At 52.9% G+C, this 19,645-nt stretch overlaps 1 long non-coding RNA gene across 1 annotated transcript; it reads right to left on the bottom strand.

Annotated features, from left to right (window-relative positions):
* Window positions 1-3,089: 3,089 nt before the first annotated feature.
* On the bottom strand, window positions 3,090-5,078 carry LOC115525492. The gene is made up of 2 exons (XR_004344143.1): window positions 4,848-5,078; window positions 3,090-4,406 (listed from the first exon to the last, which is right to left on the bottom strand). It is a non-coding gene; the product is annotated as an uncharacterized LOC115525492 (long non-coding RNA).
* Window positions 5,079-19,645: the final 14,567 nt, after the last annotated feature.

Below are 19,645 nucleotides of genomic sequence, written 5' to 3'. Positions count from 1 at the left end.
CATATGCAAATCACTTAATCATATGCAAAGCACTTCACAATATACAAATGATTTCACAATAAGACAGTCAAGTTAGCATTCCTGCCTCTGGGGGCTGAGGGCTGCTGGCCCCCAGCAAGAGGATAAGACAAGACCCAGCCAGAAACGTCACCTGGCTGCCTTCTCACTGTCCTTTCCTCTCACCTAGCCTGGAATTTCCACCATCAAACTCCCTAATGGAGTAAAGAAGCACACTGGGGGGCTCTAGAAGAGGACCATGAGCAGAGGGGACCAGGTGAAAAGACGGTGTGTGGACTGATGTGTGCTGTTAAAAACAATGCATTAGATCTGCCAGGGGCTTCCAGGTGAGAAAAGAAAGATGCAGAAATATTTATTTAATATGATCTGCTCTTTTAAAATAATGACAAAAGGAACCCTGTCTAAATATATGTGATTATAGGCATCAGTATATAGAAGACTATGTATAATTGTGAATAATAAAAAATATAGAAGATCAAACATTGAGTGATAACATGGATTCCATGGATGGGTGGGGAGGAAAAATATAAAAGGAAAATTTAAAAGCACGTCAAAACATGAATATGATCACATTTATGCAATTATGTACAAATGTATATACATGTGTACATAAAATCTCAACTTATTTATTGATTTATTTGATGACCTCATAGCTTTATGGTTAAGACAGCCAGATTCTTGTACCAGACTTCCTGGAGCAAATTACTTGACATCCTATGCCTCAGTTTCCTCATCTGTAAAGTGGATTTCTGTGTCAGATTGTTGTCAGGAGTAAATGAGGGAATACACACAGAGCATTTAGAACTATGCCTGGCATACGACAAGTTCTCTTTAAGGCTTAGGTATTATAATTATTTACATGTGTGGATATATGGGTATAAAGAAAATGTTATAGCAATGAACAGATAACTTAAAGATACAAGGTGGGGACCATCTCCTTGCTGAGCACAGATGACGGATGAGTGTTTTCCAACACATTTATCAATCGGTTTGGAGGCCACAGCGACCTCCTGAGTCGTGGCCCTGGGCAGAAAAATTTTAGCAGGGTGGATGGGTCTAGACAGTGCTCGGATCTGTGTGGCTGGGAGGCCTCTGGGGGGCTGCAGATCCGTTTTTCTGACCTCACTGGGTCTGACTTTAACACGTCGTTCCTGGCTTTGGTATCTTTAGTGGGGGCCCTTTTCAACAACAAGGTCTCAGCCCTCTATTTCCAGAAGGAAGGACTGCCTCTGGGCCTGGGCCTGCTGACAAGGTGGGGGCTGCAAGACCATCAAGGTCTGGCATTGTCACTGTTCTGACAACCTCCCCTCCTCTGGCTGCACAGGGCTAGACACTCTAGGGTGGGGGTTGATGCACATTTTTTTTTTTTTTTTTTTGCTTCCAGAGGCCTTCTCCTTTTCAGGGCTTTCTTTGGGTCCACAGGCTGGCAGCAACCTCTTGTAGAGAGGCTTCTGAGGCTCAGGGTGGTGAGCTCCTTGCCCGTGAGTACAGCTGTGAAATGAGGCCTGTTACTCTTACAGCGGCTTCAGGCTCAGCCTCTCCCAACTGAATCTGCCCCTCAGGAACCCCTGACCTTAACCCTCTCTCAAGTCACCCTTCTTAGAGCAGCCTCAGCCCCCTAGTGAGTTTCTGGGGTGCTTTACCCCCCAGATCCTGAGCCCTGGCCAGACGAGGCACTAGCAGCTTCATAGCACAACCCTTCCTGGGCAGTCAAGCCTCACTTCTTTCTGTCTGGTCTCTCTGCCTTTATAACCCCCTTTGTAATTGCCATCCCACCCCCCGGCAGGCCTGGCGTATTTCTCCCCTTCTGCCATTTCTGTTGATTGAAATTCAGCCCTTTTACAAGGCTTCCCTGAAGCCTTCTGGATCTGTCCAGGCTGAAGGCCCTCAGTGTTGTGTGTCTTAGGGGTTTTTTTTAGCCCTGTCGCCTGCATGCACAGGCCTTTCCCCCCATTCCATATGGGCTTCTGGAAAGAAAGACAACCTCTTGCCTATACCCTGAATAAAAGTCAGTCCAAATGGCTTTAATATCTCCCTTTCCCCTTCAGGAGCACAAATGCAGATACTTCTGCATTATGCACAGCCATCTGGGCCTTTGCAGGCCCTCCTTTACTTAATTTATGTGTTTATTGATATATTTGCTTACTTGTCACTCCCACCCCCGTCCCATCTCCCTGTCTCCTTATTGGGGGAACCTGAATTTTGTGATGATCAGGTTTTCAAGATCTTTCCTTTTCAAGTTTTTTTTTTTTTTTTAATGTTTATTTATTTATTTTGAAAGAAATTGTGCACGTGCAAGCAAGCAGGGAAGGGGCAGAGAGTAAATCCCAAGCAGGCTCCACACTCAATGCAGAGCCCCACAGAGGGCTCCACCTCAGACCATGAGCTCCTGACCTGAGCTGAAATCAAGAGGCAGACGCTTAACTGACTGAGCCACCCAGGTGCCTCTCTCTCTCTTTTTTTTTAAGCTTTTATTTTTAAGTAATCTCTACACCCAATGTGGGGCTCAAACTCACAACCCGAGATCACGAGTCACGTGCTCCACCGACTGAGCCAGCCAGGCGGCCCTTGGCTCTTTTTAAAGCTAAGGAAAATAAAAGTTGTTCTAAAGTTTTCTTTTACATCGTTCAGTGATTCTTACAATTGTTTTCATATAGGCCCTGCATAATTATTAATAAGTTTACTTTAAGATATGTTGCATTTTTTTCAGGTATTTTGAATAGGATATTTCCTATTACATTCTGAACGATTCGATGATAGCTGACAGGAAGGCAAATTATTTTTATGTATTCCTTTGATACCTGGTAAACCAACTATATATTTTTTATAGGTTCTCATAATTTCTCAGTATTACTCTTGAGTCTTTTGTCATCTCCTAATAACAAAAGTATTAGAAGGAAGGACCCAACATTGCTATTTGTAGAGATATGGCTTGCCTTGGTTTTGAACTTCACAGGAAGGGTATTTGTTTTCTGGGACTGGCTTTTGCACTCAACAGTATGGTGCTAAGATGCATTTATGCCATTATGTGAAACTGGTTCATTTGCTTGCTTAACTGCTGAACTGCCTTATCGCTGTGTGGATGTATCCACTGTAATTTATTTACCCGCTCTCCTTAGTGTTCACTTGGGTTACTCCCAGAGTTTTGCTATTAAGAACAGTGTATCTTGGAACGTTCCCGCCCAGGTCTCTTGGAGCACAAGCCAAGGTCTCTCTTGATTTTATGCCTGGGGGTTGGGGATCTGCTGCGTCTCCGCCTTATAAGATAAGGCCAGATTGTCTTCTCCAGTGGTTACACAGAGTTGCTGGCTAGCGATGCACGGGAGATTGTGCGGCTCCACCTCTTCTCCAACACTGGGTGCTGTCAGGCTTAATTGTTGCCCTTCCAGTGCTGTAAAATAGCATCCCACCGTGGTCGTCGCTGTTGTTCCTTCACTACCAATGAACTTGAGCATCTCTTAAGATGTTCACTTGAACACATGTGCTTCCTCTTCTTTAAAATGCCTTTTCACGTCGTTTATCAAATTTTCTGCCGGATATTTTGTGTTTTTCCCCCCTATGGATTTGCAAGAGTTCTTTATGTATTTTTGATGCTTAACCTTTGCCAGTTGCACGTGGCGGGCGTCTGCTCCCGTTTGCGGCTTGCTTTTCACTTTCTCTAAGGTGTCTCCACTTCTCTCTTCCCTCCCACATCTGTGCCAGGGACGCCCATGGGCGTTGCTAGTGTGTGCGTGTGCACTTGTGCGTGTGTGTTGGGAGGGGGGGTGGGCTCGTGTCCCTCCGAACCCGGTGCAGACCGACCCCGCCTCTCCTCCTGCTTTCCGGCCTTTAGGGGACCCCGCTCCTCTTCCCTCGCAGCCTCTCTCCCAGCTTTGCCCAGGGGACCCCCGCTCGGCCTGGCGCGGCGGGCTGGAGGCAGGAGGCGCCCCCGCCCCCCGGGGTTATTGATCACTTCCGGCGCCTCATCTGGGGGCCGGGCCCCTCTCCGCTCGGCCGGGCAGCGCCCTGCTAGCTCGGCGCTCCCTGGGGGCGGGCGCCGGGGGAGGGGCCCTCGGGCCGGCCCTCCGGAGGCGGGGGCGGGGGCCCGGGCTGCGGCGGGGGCTGGGGTGGGGGGCGGAAGCTGCCCGAGCAGATAAGCGCCGAGGTCGGTCCTGCGGTGAGACAGTGCGGGACGCCGCCGCCTCCCCACTGCCTCCGCTGCGCCGTCCCCGCACCCTCTGTCCCCTACTCCCTCCAACCCTGGCTCGGCATCCTGGGCGGAGCCCCCCGGGGCCCGTGGGGGAGAGGCTCTGGCCTGCACCTTCTGTTCCTGGCCTGCACCTTCTGTTCCGGGCCTCAGTTACCTCAGCTGGAAGACGGGGGTAGGAGGCTCCATTTACTCCGCGAGGCTGTTGGAGATGCAACAAATGCAGGCTGGTGAAAACCCTCTGCAGATCTGAGCCTTCTGTAAAGGATGGGGACCCTGATCCCTTCTCCTTGCCCCTACTGTACCCGCCTGTCTCCCGGCTTCAATCTCGTTGCATAGATGGGAAAGTGGAGGTCTCGCTTGCCTCAGGGCCAGGGAGCCAGAGGAGGATGGAACGCTTTCCACTGCCCTCAGCGTGGGGACAGAGCTAGGTTGTGTAGAGCCTGATGCTTTTACAATTTGAGGTCCTCGTTAAGAAAAAGACTACAAAATCACAAATACAAATTTGCAGAGGCCTCTGCCAGGGCCTTGGAAGGTGCTTAAACCAGAGAGAAGCTCAAGTCTGGTTTCTCTGTTTCCTTGCCTTGCCAGGAGGGCCCCTACAGGAACTTATAACACCTCTCTGCAAGAGACAGACACCTACCTGATTGCAGGGTACGATGGCCGCAAACAATATGGCTGGGGAACGGCCTGGAGGAGTCCCTGCTGCACCTGGCCCCAACCCCTTGCGTGCCCAGGAAGCCATCCGCAAGCCCAACCCAAGAAGCAAGGGCAGTCAGGCATTTGGGGACTGCACCACAGCTGGGCAGGGCCATCCAGTCATGGTTCAACTCGCCACTCAGGGCCCCTGACCCTGCGGGTTGGTGGTGGCAGAGAACAGTTCCTAGGAGAAAGGAAGAGGAACCTCTCTGAGGCAGTATAAATGCACCTGACTTGCAGTTACACAGGATTGGGGTTCAAGCCCCTGCAGGGCTGTGTGATCTTAGGAAGACTCCTCCACCTCAGATTTCTCATCTGTAAAATGGGAGTAATAATAGTACCGACCTGTCAGAACTGTTATGGGGCTTAAATGAGACCATGCATGAAGAGGGGCTGAGCTCTTGGCTTTTAGAAAGAAACTTCCCTTCTATGAACTCTCCAGGCCAGGAGAGGCATTTTTCTCTCCATTTTAGGGTTAAGTCACTTAGCCAGGGGACGGTCTCTGTTGCTCTACAACAAGGTCTGGCACCAATGTCTTGGTTCTAACTAGCAGGGAACACAGCTCCCTTGAGGCTTTCTTCCTAGGGAGTTAAGTGCCACTGCTGGGTGTGAATTCCCAGGGCAGGGAGCCAAGGAGAGCCCTTGATTCAGCAGACTGCTCACCTTTCTGTTTTTATAACCTCTTTGCTCTCGTGGGCACTTGAGGCCGGAATGTGTCCAACTCTGACATCTTACAACCTGGACCAGGAGAAGCAAGAGACTGTGGTGATGGGGACAGGGCAGGGGAGCCAGGAATGGGCCAGGACCATGGGCCTGGGCAGCGGTGACACCCCAAAAGACCTGCTGCTTTGCCTCATGGTTTGCATAGGATTTCCACTGGGTTGGAGGACAGAACCAAGTTCTCACCTCAGAGCTGTTGCTTTTTGGCCAGCTGACCTTCCTCCCCTCTGAGCCTCAGTTGCCTCATATTTGAAACGGGGATAAGAATACCTGTGAGGATTCTGACCTGTTATGTATGTAAAGCGCCTAGCGAATGCCACCAGTTGTTGCAAAAGTGGATGGGGCACCTGGGTGGCTCAGTGGATTAAGCAACGGACTTTGGCTCCGGTCATGATCTCACAGTTCATGAGTTCGAGCCCCGCAACGGGCTCAGGATTCTCACGTTCGCTACCCCTCCCCTGCTCTTACTTTCTCTTTCTCTCAAAATAAATAACTAAATTTAAAAAACAAAAAACAGTTGTGGCTGTCTGAGGATGAAAGCAAGGTGTCTTGCGAGGGCAGGAGGTGTGAACAGAAATGGGGAATCCTGTCAGAGCAGGAGTTTGGGCCTTCAAAGTCTCATCTCACAGAGGGAGCCCCTTGGGGTAGGGCTGGGAACCTCAGCGCTAACACTCTCCCAGATCAGGACAGGTCAGAGCGAGGCCAAGGGCCCCGGGGGGGTGGGGGTGCAGAGAAGAGCAGGGAATAGAAGTTCTCACCCCACCTCAGGCAGGTGAAAGGGAAAGGAGGGAGGAAATAGGTGCTTCTGGGAGGAGATGAGAGTGTCAGAGGCCACTGTGTGATGCAGGCCCCACGATCACCCTGTGATCTCCTTTGTCTTTCTTTGCAAATTTTCTAGGGAGGCATTTTCCAAGTGGGGAAACTGAGGGTGGGAGTTACGGTCACACCCTGCGTGCTCTTGGATCTGTCTGGCTCGGCAGCCTGGACTCCCAACAGTCACTGCCAATTTCTTATCTTATCTGCCTGACGAGGTCGTGAATGAAGCAGCGTGATCTTAGAGGCTCAGAAGGATCCTGGGCCCTGCCAGTCTCTTCTGTTAGCCTTGAGCTCCAGGCTGGTAGCTGTCCAGGAGACATCGTGCGCAGACTCAGGGCTGGGGCTGAGGAGAACTTGCTCGCAGTGAGAGAAAGACCCCTGGAGTCAGGGAGTGAGCACACTGTCTCAGGAGGGCTTCAAGTGGAGGCAGCCTGAGTCTCCACAATGCACCCCAATGGCACTGGAGGAGGGTCTGCTTGGTATCTGGGTGCATGGCTCATAGAGGCCCCAAAACTAGCAAAATGTTTCTGAAATTCCTTATTTTATCTTAAAAAATTCATACAGATTTGCATCTTCCTTTTTTAAAAAATTTATTTATTTTGAGAGAGAGAGAGAGCAAGCAGAGGAGGGGTGCAGAGAGGGAGAGAGAGAGAAAGAGAGAGAATCCGAAGCAGGCTCTGCACAGTCAGCCCAAAGCCCCAAGCGGGACTCAATGTCACAAACCATGAGATCAGGACCTGAGCCCAAATCAAGAGGCAGATGCTTAACTGACTTGGCCACCCCAGGCGCCCCTCATTCTCCTTTTTTAATATGTGAGCTTCCCCCTGCCTGAAAAAAATGTTTCCCCTCCCAGTATCTCTGTTGAGTGGACACTTCAGGAAGACATGATGGGGGGAGGGGACAAACAGTGGCCCCCAGGTCCCTGGGCCCCTTGGTCTGGTTTGAGAGAGTGCAGGAGTTGAGTTGAAGTCAAGGCCCTGCCTGCTCTCACAACACAGGGCTCTCCCCACCTCTGTTCCCTACTCCTGCCTCTTGCCTTGGCCCTCCAGTCCCCTCTCACAGACATTTGTCCTGCTGAGCCCGACTGTCCACCAGGAATTCCCGGAATGCCTCCCCTCCCTCCCTTCACCTCTTTCATTTCTTCATCCTGTCCAGAGGGGCACTACCCATCTTCAGCCCTCTCTGCTGGGCAGCCTGACCGTACAGTCTCCAAGCCAGCACCCCCCCACCTCCCCCCCCCCCCCGCCCCATGGAGTTCTGAGTCCATGAGGAGGAAACTGAAGCCCCACCTAAAGGTGCCTGGATCCAGGGTGCACAGCAAGAAAGGTTGTTGGGCACCCAGGAGATCTCTGGGCAGGTGGGGCCCCGAGGCCTGAGAGCAAGCACCGGATCTGGGTCCCGGCCAGGGAGGCAGAAGGGAGGAGGGAAGACCGTGGGGGTGCCGGGGGCTGCTGCCTGGCAGGTCCCTGTGCCCAGGGTAGGGAAGTTTCTTATTTCTCCTGCTCTGACTTCCCCCTTTGATTTATTATAGCCATGAAATGCTCTGCTCTCTTCTCTTTTCCTTGCCGTCCCCGGGGCTGGAGGAGCACAGGCCTCCCCAGGCACCGGGCCTCAGCTTTGCTGCACTCCCATCTCCTTCCAAGGGTTGAGGCCGGGTGGCCAGAAATGGGAGGTGAGTCGGGGCAGGCAGGGCGGGATGAGGAGGGGCGCTAGTCTCCTGAGGGCTAGCCTGGGCTGGACCCCAGGGGCCAGCAAAGTCTCGGTTGGGAAGGGCTGGGGCTGGGCAGAGGGCGTGGCAGGCGTGGACTGGACAGCAGATGGCTCCCTGGGGTCGTGGGGGCGGTGGGATCTAGGCCAACTGGGTCAGCGAGGCTTGGGCATCAGGCCCTGTCAGGGTCTGAGGGACAGGCACAGAGTCCTCCAGTGCCACCCACCGAGTCAGAGAAATGGCTTCCCTGTGACCCCTGACCCCATATTCTGATTTAATGATGGCCAAAGCAGGCCTAGCCTAGGCCAGTCTGGGATTAGGCTCTAGAATCCAGAGTCAGGCATGAGGCCTGAACCCTAGGGGACCCTGGGCTCCTCAAGGCCACGGCTGGACATTCACCCCGTGGCCTGGCCCAGGCAAGTCAGGGCTGGAGTCTGCCTGTCCGGTTCTTCGGCAGTCCTGGCGGCCGGAGCGTTTCTGCCCGCCACTGTGTGGTGCCTGTGGTAATGGGGCTGTTGGCGTTTTGCAATGGGCCGGGGGTGGGGAGGCTGCGCACACATGCTTCCTGTGGTGACTGGGCGCTTCCTGTTTTCTCAGGCCCGGACTTGCTACTGCCGATGTGGAAACAGGGGCAGCTGCAGCCCGGGCGGCTCTGGGCTGGGCACCCCGACCCTGCCCAGAGGGGCCTGAGTAGGCCTGCCAGCCCAGGCCTCACACCTGGGCAGTGGATGGCCTGAGGTACCCCCACACCAGCAACCCGTCCTTCCCATACCCAACAGCTTTTGCCAAGTGTGAGGGGCCAGGTGGGGCCATCGCTCAAGGCCAAGCTGGGGCCCAGGAGGTCAGAGGTCCAGGGATGGGAGCTCCAGTCCAGGAGTCAGGGCGCGTAGTTTTGGTCTCAGCTCTGTTCTTTGCTCACTGAGTGCCTTTGGCCATCCCTGACCCCCTGCAGGCGTCGGCTTCCTCTTTTGTGTAGTGATTGTGGCCCCCATGATCTAAAATCTCTCGCCCATTTCTGCTCCAATTCTGACATCCCCCTTGAATTTCATATTTCAAGAGCCTCTGCTTTGGGGACAGGTAGGCACGGAGGCTGGGACCCTCAGAGCAGGGCTTGGCATAGGCCTTGGAGAGACTAGGGGGAAGGAAAGGGCATGCCAGGCCAGGGGCCAGACTGGAACAAGGCTTGGAGGTGGGAAGGCCAGGACCAAGTCTGGGAGACGAGGTGTTGATGGGACAGAGGGTCGTAGGTGACAAGATTGATCCAGAAGGATTCGAAAGTGCGAGAAAGATTTTAGGAGCTGCTTTATTCCCGCAGACCTGAGGAAGGGGTCTGACACCTCTCCAGAAGTGGTCTTTTGGAGGGTGGGGGCAGGGCCAGTGCTTCCTGTCTAAGAAGGAGATGGGTACCCGTGTGGTGGGACACGGGAGCCTCAGGAGGGAGCCGCATCTTTCCCCCTCTGTCAGGTGCCTGGAGTGCCACCATCAGGGCCAGGCCTCAGGAGTTGGCATTGCCCTCTTCCCGAACGCATCTTGTTTTGTTTTTAAGCACTGCTATTGCAAGAATGGGAGGGGAGATGACTTTGCTTCTTGTTGACTTTGCTGACAGTGCCTGACCTCTGCAGGAAGAGTTTCCAGGAAGGCCAAGGCATGAGCCCCCTGGGAACCGACCAGTCCACTGAGTTCAGACACCCTCTTGGTCTAGGAGGTTCTGAGGTGCCCACCTCACAAGTACAAGCCCTAAATCTCAAGGCCTGTGCAACACAGACAGCACAAGCACTGGTTCCAGCCAAAGAGGCCTTGGGGATCCCAAGACCCCGAGGCCCAGACTGAGGGACCATCGGGCTGGCCTGGCCCCCACTATCCTGTCCCGGCACCAAGTGCTGAGTTGGCGGTTCAGCAGCTGCCTCTGCCCACGGAGGCCCAGTTATAAATAAGCTCAGTGTGGCCAAGTCATCAAGTTCTGCCCCAGCTGCATTACCTCAGTGACCACAGGTTGGGGCTGCCCAGTGCTGGGCCCACCGAAACCTGCCCACCCAGAGAAAGGCCGGGCCAGCTTCCATGCCTCCTGGGGTCCTCAAATGCAGGCTTTGAATAGCTGCAGCTACTCAGGCCCGGGCCTCCCTGGACACAGGCCACAGAAGGGGCAGGGCCCATCCCGCCTGCACGGAGCCGGCAGCTATTTACAAACCGAAACCGGGAGAAGTGAAGTGGCTGCGGCCAAGTGGCTCCAGGCCCCCCAGCCCCCACTCCCACTCCATCCCCAGCAGCCCATCCCCCTCTCCCCATGGCTTCCTCTTTCCTTCTCCACACAGCTCCCCAGCCTCCCGCTGCCCGGCCAGCTCTGTCTGGACAACCTGCAGGCACCTCACGGTGACGCCCAACCCCACTGTCACAGGCCGACGGGTCCCTTCTCCTCTGCACCCCCAGGACCCCATCAGTCTGGACTCCTTGGAACAGCCCCTCCCACCCGGGCCCGGCCGCCCACCCTGGGCAGGCCCAAGGCACATTCCCACACTTCTCAGTTCCCCTTCGTGCTTGGAAAAGCTCCAACGCCAATGGCTGCCACCATGCTGCCCATCCCTCCTGAGGGTGGTTTCTCTGGGCGTCCTGCATCTTCACAGGAGCCAAGGAATCTGGGGTGCTACGGTGGAACTTGGGGCACCCGGGGACTTTGGAGGGCATGTTTCTGGACAGGAGGACCCAGCCACTGCTCTCCTTGGGTTGGTGTGGGGGACAGGCCCTCGTGCGGTGCAGAGGGACACTGGGCCTGAGGCCGCGGCACACCCGGCTTAGGAGGTGGCAGGCTGGATGGCCTTGCAGCAGGAGACCGCTCCGAGGAGAGACAACAGGCCACATAAGTGACACTCATTACTAATAACAGACCAACTCCCTCACATTGGTGCAGAGGTTTCCAGTTGACATCAGTCAGATCTTTCCACCCCCGGAACGAGCCTATCCCATGACACCATCATAAAGTGGAAACCGAGGCTCAGAGGGGAAGCCACGTGTACGAGGCCCCATAGCTAGAGAGCGTCTGGATCGGGATTCAAGGTTTCTTAACACCCTATCCCCTCTTCTCCCTGACTGCCTTTGGTTCCATCTTGTACCCCAGTCTCCCTACTGGCAGGACCGAAGTCTCCTAGCACTGTGACAAGAGCGAAAGCAGGGCTGGTCTGGTGCTTGAGAGAGAAGCAGGCTTTGGACGGCATAGTTGTCGGATGGCCACCCCTGGCCAGGTGTCAGTGCCCAGTGCCCCCGCCTCCCGCCAAGTCCCAGCTGAGCAGAAGCCCTGGCCTGAGCCCCGCTCCGCCATAGCCAGCTGCTGGTTGAGTTTCTCCTAACCTCTCTGAGCCTCAGAGCCCCCTCCTGTGAAATTGGCATTTCACGGACACCAAGCACCTACTTGGTGCCAGCTCTATGCTGGGTGCAAGCTGCCTCTGAAGCTACAACATGACCCCTGGCCACAGTCCTGGGTAGAAGGCAGATGAGTTACAAAATTCTGAGAGCTCCCAGATGGAAATTGAGGCCTTGGGACACGGAAAGGGAGTGATGGTGCTCCCAGGGTGCGGAGGGGTATCACTTGGGATGGGCCCAAAGGACAGGAAAGAGTTCTCCAGAAAAAGCATGGGGGACAGACTCTCATGCTGAGTCACACTCCTGTGCTTTGTAGTTCCCACGGCCTGAGTGCCCTTCCTTCCTCTGGGCCTGGTGAACTCCTACCCACCCGTCAGGGCCCATGGGCACACTGGAGAATGACCAGGCCTGGCCTGGCCTGGTGGCTCCTTACCTCCTTTCTCCCACCCAGAGCCTAAGCAGAGCCTGAGGCCAGGAGTCTTTGGTCACAACACCCTCGCCAGCCCCACCCGGGCAGGCGTCTGCTCCCGGGTTCCAGCCCCCGCCGTCCCCTGCTCCGAAAAGCACCATTTCCCTTTTCTGGGTGACCACACGCCATGCACAGGGAATTTCCATCGCAGCCTGCGGAGCCTCTGATTCACTCAGGCCCCTCATGCAGTTAACTCCTTCCAGGCCCCGCGCCTTTAGCTCCGCACGCTGGGTGGTACCCCACCCCCACCCAGGGCCCCTGGGTGGCCTCAAACTGGCCTTGGGCCACAGCTCGGAAGTCGAAGTTTCTCCCTAGCCCTACGCCTCAAGATCCTCTCGTCATATGCACAGAGACCTCTTCCCAAGGACTCACGGCATACACACTGGGCAGCCTTGGGCCCAGAGCACAGGCTTTGGGGTAAAACAAGCCTGGGTCCAGTGCTGATTCTGGCTCTTTCAGTCCTGTGACCTGGAAAAGTGTCCGCTCTGAGCCCCATTTCTCATCTGTGAAATGGAGATCATCCCTGTCCCATAGCCTCGCTGTAAGGATCCAATGTGCTGGGCCCGTGAGGACGGTTGTATAATTATTACCTTTCTTTTTTCTTTTCAAAGGGCCCCTCTCATCCAATCTCAGGGTCCCTGCTCCAGTCCTGGGCCCCTTTTCTGTTTGGCTTTCCCCTCCTGAGAGCTGACTGCTCACACAGGGAGGGTGAGAGAGAAGTGCCAGGGGGGCAGAGGAGGGAGGGGTGCTATTGTCATGGGGCTCTCCTCCAGCAGCTTCCTGGCTCCCCGCATTTCTCTTTTCCCAAGGAAGCTGTGAAGAGGACCTCTGCTGGGATCTTGAGCCCGCAGGGACAGGGTGAGCCTTCCTCCCTCTGGAAGAACGCCGGGTGTGCACCCCCCCCCCCACGAACATCATACATGCTGTCTTGTGGAATTCTCACAACCTCGTGAGGTGCAGCCTGTTATTGCCCCCATTTTAAAGGTGGGGACACGTAGGCCCTAAGAAGGGACTTGCCCTCAGCTACACAGCGACTAAAGGGCAGGGACAGGATTCAAATCAAGGTCTCCAGAGCCACACTCCTAAACCTTCACAGGTCCCAGTAAGCGTGTGTGGAGGCCAGTGAGGGAAACGGGCACTAAATGAACCCCTCCTGTATATTAGGTAAAGACCGACAAATTATCCTTTCAGTCCTTTGAACGATTCTGGGAGGCGAGTCTCGCTGACCCCTCTGTGGAATCGAGTTGTCTGAGCTTCCCTAAGGGGAAGGAACTTGCCCAGAGGCCACACGGCCAATCGTGGGGAAGGATCCAGGGGTACCTAGGGAGAGAAGAATGGTGGAGGGGCTGCATGGAGAAGGGGCCTACACCTGGAGGAGAAGCCATCCTATCTTCAGAGAGCAAACGGGGTTGGGGGGGGGGTGGTGCTGGGAGGTGCTGCCGTGGTGAGCAGAAGGAAGTCACTGTGGGTGGCGGTGGGTTTGAGGTGCCGGAGGCTGAGTGATGTGGCCGGGAGGTGAGCTCCCAGGCTGCAGGCCTGGTCAGCAAGAGTCAGGGGTGAGGAGGGATGGCCGAGATTTGGGCCTTAGAGGAGGTTGGGCTACTCGTTGCTTCTTGGTTACTGGGGCTGGGGAGCTGGAGGCAGGGGTTGGTGCAGAGCAAGAGGAGAGATTCGGGGGGGCTGGGGAGAGAGGGAGGTAAGGGGGGAAGGATGTGTCTGGAGGGCAGCCTAGAGGAGGAGAGCCCACAAAAGACAGAGGCCTTAGGGTGTGGAAGGGGTGGGCCTGTGAGCAAGGCCTGGGAGATTGAGAAAGAGGTTCTGGGAATGTTGAGTAGTGTCTTCTGGTTGGAGGTGGGTGTGGGGCTGGTCCACATGGATGGGAGAGGGTGCAAAGGTGGGCTGGACCCTGGGTGTTGGGGGCTCCAGCATAGGCGACAGAGCTGGACGGCACCCTGTGGACAAGCAAGAACCAAGGAGGATTTTTAGGCAGAGAAACATCCATGGGAGAGACTTGAGGAAGGGACAGCAGCCCCAGGACCACTGCAGTCACCTCCCACCCACTCACCAGCTGTGTGTCCTTGGGTACGCCCCCCCCCCCACCCTGAGCCTCGAGCCTCATTTCCCATGCCTGCCTCATAGGATTATGTGAGGGTGGAACCAGTTAATGCCTGCTCTTTCCCCTTGCCTTTGTCTTTTAAAGTTTATTATTATTTTTTGTTTGTTTATTTATTTTTGAGAGGGAGAGAGCGTGCAAGCAGGGGAGGGGCGGAGAGAGGGAGACGCAGAATCTGAAACAGGCTCCAGGCTCTGAGCTGTCAGCACAGAGCTGCATGTGGACCTCGAACTCACAAACTGTGAGATCACCACCTGAGCTGAAGTCGGAGGCTTAACCGACTGAGCTACCCAGGCGTCCCTCACAAGCACTTTCTGAGCGCCTGAGAGAAGGCACCCTTCGCGGGCACCTCCTTTTCACTCAGTCACAATGAAATTTCACACAAGGTCTGCCACTAAGCCCTACCTGCCCCAGCCCCTCACACTCTCCCCTCCCGGCACACCAGCCCCCTGCTGGTCCTGGCTCATACTTTGCAGGGCTGGGGTCCCTGCCCAGGGCTCTTCTCCCAGAGGTCTGCTGAGCTCACTCCCTCACTGGCTCCCAGAGTTTGTTCAGATCTCCCCTTCTTGGTGAGCACGGCCTGCCCTGCCTTAGCCAGCTGGCCGCTCTTTTCCTATAGTGCTGTTACCTGCTAACCTGCAGTGAGATGCCCTCAAAGACGTGCTCAGCCCTGTCTTTCTTGCTCCAGAACAAACCCCACAAGGGCAGGAGTCTGTCTCTTTGGGTCTCCTGGCCCAAAGAGGCCCTGAGTAAATATTTGTTGGAGGTTCTCAGGCCCTAAAGAGCCAGCCCAGTGCTGGGGAGCTCTGAGGGGCCCAGGCGACACAGACTGGGGCCCGAGGAGCCTCCCCCAGTGTCTCAACCATGAGAGGAAGTTGCAAGACGGCCATTTCTGTACACGGGCTCAGCTTTTTTTGGTCAACTTTCCCAGTGCTTGGTCTGAGGCCTCAGTTTTCCCCTATACTCTGTCAGTCCCCATAGAGACCAGTTGCTGGGACTGTGGGGACAGGGCGCCATTCCCTTATTTTAGAGCTCTTTTGGGATGAGGTTAAGGGATCTATAAGTTCAAGGTCTTGTCAGCTTCGAGGACGCAGCACCCACGTTTCCTGTTGCCTGCTCACCCTGAGATTGCAATAGTCCCCAGTCTACCCCCTCAGCAGCCCAGTCCAATGAGGGCAAAGGGCCTCCTGGCCTCCCTGGCACTCCACAGGGCTGCCCACTTGTCCTATGGAGTGGGTAAATAGCACTGTCATATGCTGCTGGTAGGAGGGAAAGTTGTTACAAGTTTCATCGAGGGCAATATGACAGTATCTCTATCTCAAAATTTAAAGTGCGGTACGACTAGGGGCACCTGGGTGGCTCAGTTGGTTAAGCGTCCAACTGGCTCAGGTCATGATCTCACTGTTCACGGGTTCGAAACCCGCATTGGACTCTGTGCTGACAGCTCAGAGCCTGGAGCCTGCTTCCGATTCTGTGCCTCCCTCTCTCTCTGCCCCTTCCCCCCCCCCGCCCCCCGCTCATGTTGTCTCTGTCTCTCAAAAATAAACATTAAAAAAATTTTTTTAAACGTTTATTTATTACTGAGAGACAGAGAGACACAGAGCGTGAGCAGGGAAGGGGTAGAGAGAGGGGGAGACACAGAATCGGCAGCAGGCTCCAGGCTCTGAGCTGTCAGCCCAGAACCTGACACAAGGCTCGAGCTCACAAACTGTGAGATCATGACCTGAGCCGAAGTTGGTTGCCCAACCAACTGAGCCACCCAGGTGCCCCTAAAAAAATTTTGTTTAAATGCAATACAACTAAAACTAATAAAGTATTATGCATCAATTAGGACTCGATAAAAAAAAAAAACAACACATCTCCTTTGACGTCAAAAGAAGGGAGTCAAAAATTCCTGTGCACCTATGTTATAGAATCTAAATTATCTGTTTGGTTTTTTTTTTTACAGTGAGTTAGGATATGACAGATATGTCATTTTCAATATTACTTATAATTGAAGGGCTTTTAATTTCCATTTTAGATTTTCTGATACTATTTATTAGTGTCTATAAGGAGGTCAGTCAGCTTCCATTCAGTTGTGGTGATTTTCTTTTTCTTTTTCTATTTTAAAGAGAGACAGGGAGAGAGTGCACAAGTGGGGGGAGGGGCAGAGGACAGAGAGAGAGAGAGAGAGAGAGAGAGAGAGAGAACCTTAAGCAGGCTCCATACCCAGCACGGAGCCCGATGCAGGGCTCGATCCCTAGACCCTGGGATCATGACCTGAGCCGAAATCATGACCCGGATACTCAACCGACTGAGCCACCCCGGCGTCCCGGTTGTAGTGATTTTCTTTCTAGTACCAATCTCTTAACCATCAAGATTAACCTTGAAAACTTAAATATAGAAAAAGGAGAATTTATAGCATTTAACTTCCCTTCAAACATTTACTTCCACAGTAGTGGGCCTTTCTCCTACCTTGTTTTCATCGAAGGCAGAAAGTGACGTTCTGTTATTTGTGTTGAGCGGTGCTTTTTTAGAGACAAGCAAAAAAGCATAAGAGCAGACATCCTGAGTCAGTGTTGCCAGTGCATCCAGCCCAGGAAACGTGTAACTCAGACCTTCCCTATATTCCCTCTAGCTTCCCTAAAAAAAAAAAAAAAAACAAAGACACACACTAGGATATGTGCAAACTAGAAAATTTTATAGATTGTATTATGATTTGTAATAGCAGAAGACTGGAAACAACCCAAATGTCCACATCAATGAAAGACTGTTTAAATAAGATTTTTAACCATGGAATATTGTACTGCAATGAAAACAGACCAAGGCTACATGCAACCTGAAGGTAGCAGAGAGAAGCAGGACCCGAAAGAATATTTATACCATTATTCTTTTTATATGAGGTTAAAGTCTGCTAAGATAACAGCTAAACTGTGGAGATGTTTAGGTAAGTGGCAAAACTATAAGGAAAAGTGAGGAAATAATTACTAAAAAAGTTAGACTAGTGTTATTTCTAGACACAGGGAGAGATCTGTAAGGGGACCTTTGGAGGATGCTTCTAGAGTGCTGGATAGGTTTTATTTCTTGACTTGGATGGAGGCTACATAGTGTTAGTTTTATTTTTGCTCCTTAAACTATACAGAAATGTTTTGTGTACTCTTTTATATGAATGAGATCTCTCGTGATTTAAAAATATCACAGTCCAGGGGCACCTGGTTGGCTCAGTTGGTTAAGTGTCTGGCTCTTGGTTTCGGCTCAGGTCATGATCGTCGTGGTTCGTGTGTTCTAGCCCCATGTCATGTTCTGCACTGACAGTGTGGAGCCTGCTTAGGATTCTCTCTCTCCTTCTCTCTTCCCTTCCCCCGTTAGCATTCTCTCTCTCTCTCTCTCTCTCTCTCTCTCTCTTTATGTCTCAAAATAAATAAACATTAAAAAAATCACAGTCCAGGGGTGCCTGGCTGGCTCAGTTGGTAGAACATGACTCTTGACCTCGAGATCATGAGTTCAAGCCCCACGTCAGGTATAGAGCTTAATTAAAAAAAAAAAATTAGAGTCCATTCAAACAGTGAAATACTATAGTCATTAAAAAGAATAAGACAGCTCTCTATGTCTGGGCGTGGAATGGATTTAGGGGAAAAATAGAACCAGAGGTAAGTACAATGTGTTTAGTGTGCTACCTTTTGTGTGAAGTTTTCAAAATAGTATACCTGCCTTTTTGTGTCTACTCGGACTATCTCTAGAAAAATTCACAAGAATCAGGTAACGGGGAGGGTTGCCTCTGGAAGGAGAACTGGGCAGCTGTGTCCCTTTTTTGTGCCTTTGAGTTTTGTACCATGTGCATATGTTACCTATTTAAAAAATAAAATAATTTTTAAAACGTGGTTTTTTTCCTTTCATTCCCTGGAGCCTCCAAGATTTTCGGTTTCAGATCCATTCCTTACTGATGAGAATGAGAGCCACAGCCCAGGTACAATGCATCCTGTGGACCTCCAGCAAGTCAGGGACCCTCTCTGGGCCCATTGCTCCCCTGCAGGAGGAGGAGGCTGTCCCCTCTCCTCCCCCTCTCCCCTCTGCCCTCCTCTTCCACCCCCTTGCCTATTCTCTTTCTTATCTCACCTCTCTCTGCTTCCTTCTTTTACTCTTTCTCCCCTTTTTTACCCTCTTCCGTTTCAATCCTCCCTTTCCCCCCCTCTCTGCCCTCTTGCCCCCTCCATGCTTGGCTTCTCAGCCTTTTTCCCTTCTTCCTTCTGCTCCTTCCTTCCCCACGGGGACCCAAAAGGCAGATCTGATGCCCCAGCTCTCCACTCACACACTTGACCCTGGGCAAGTCACTGACCTCTTGGGCCTCAGTTTAACAGATCGTTGTCTTGGTTACGTGAGATCACAAGGGTGGAAGACCTAGCACAGTGCTGGGCACTCAGAAAAGTGTTGTCCTCCCCACCCTTTTACGAGATCCTAGGTGGTTGATTATCAGACCCTTCTGGGTCCGAATTGCTTAGAATCTGGGTGCTACTATTCCGAGGGCTTTGAATAACAGCGGATCCCTGGGGGTATAAGGTCTAGGGAGGAGGCCTCTGGTACATTTTGGGAGGAGGGGAAGTGGGAGGAAGGGTAAAGAGGGCTTGCTGGTATTCAAATGGACACAGATATTGTGACTTACTGCACAGAGAGTGAGAGTCATTTTGCCCATTTTTAGAGATTTGGGCCCTGGATCTTTTTGGGGCTTCTGTATCCAGGCCCCTTGGGCTTGGCCAGACTTGGGATAATGGAATCTCTTTCCTCTCCTGGAGCCCCTCAAGACTCAGGCCTCAGGAACACATAGCTGACACAGCATGTTGCCTGCACCGATGGAAATGAGCAGCACACTCCCTGCTTACAAACAGCAAAGGCTCCACATCTATCCCTGGATGCAACCCAGTCTCCTTGGCCTGACACTCAAGGCTCTTTGCTTTCTTGTCTTGTTTCTAGTCACAGGATGAAGGCTCACTGTCCCTTTGTTCTTTTCCACCTTCTTACCTTTGCCCAGGCTGGTTCCTCAGCTAGACACTCCTTTGCCCTTGCATGCTTCCCTACCTATCGTCTAAACCAAAATAATCGCTCCCCAATGCATGTAGCACCTCTCTCTTGTTCCCCCACCCCCTGAAAGAACCACAGTATCTGTTTAACATGTGTGTTCTCTGCGTGTTCTCTTTGCAAGCCTGTGAACTCCTGGGGGCCCAGGACGTGCTCTCTTCATATTTGTGCCCCCTTACCAGGCCCAGCACATAGAAGGCCTTCAATAAAAAGTTAGTGATGAAATGAAAGAATTAGTAGACAAATAAACATATAAACAAAGCAAACCAAGACATGACTGAATGAATGAAGAATGAACACGTCAAGCAGGACCTGGTTCTCATGAGGTAGACCCACCCCACACACATGCGGTCAGCTGGGACATGGCCTTCTTGATGGGGAAATGGGGAGTAGGAATGGAACTCCTGTCAAGTCAGCCGCCTGTCTCCTACTCTTGGGGAGGGGCCTCGGTCATGTTCCTAGGGAGTCCTAAGGACTTGTGACCTGGACCTCTTGGAGAGTCCCAAGTAC

This window comes from Lynx canadensis, chromosome D1 (genome assembly GCF_007474595.2).
Source record: "Lynx canadensis isolate LIC74 chromosome D1, mLynCan4.pri.v2, whole genome shotgun sequence".
Classification (NCBI taxonomy): domain Eukaryota; kingdom Metazoa; phylum Chordata; class Mammalia; order Carnivora; family Felidae; genus Lynx; species Lynx canadensis.
The sequence above is the reverse complement of the archived record's forward strand: the minus strand, read 5'-3'. Positions and strand labels throughout refer to the sequence as shown.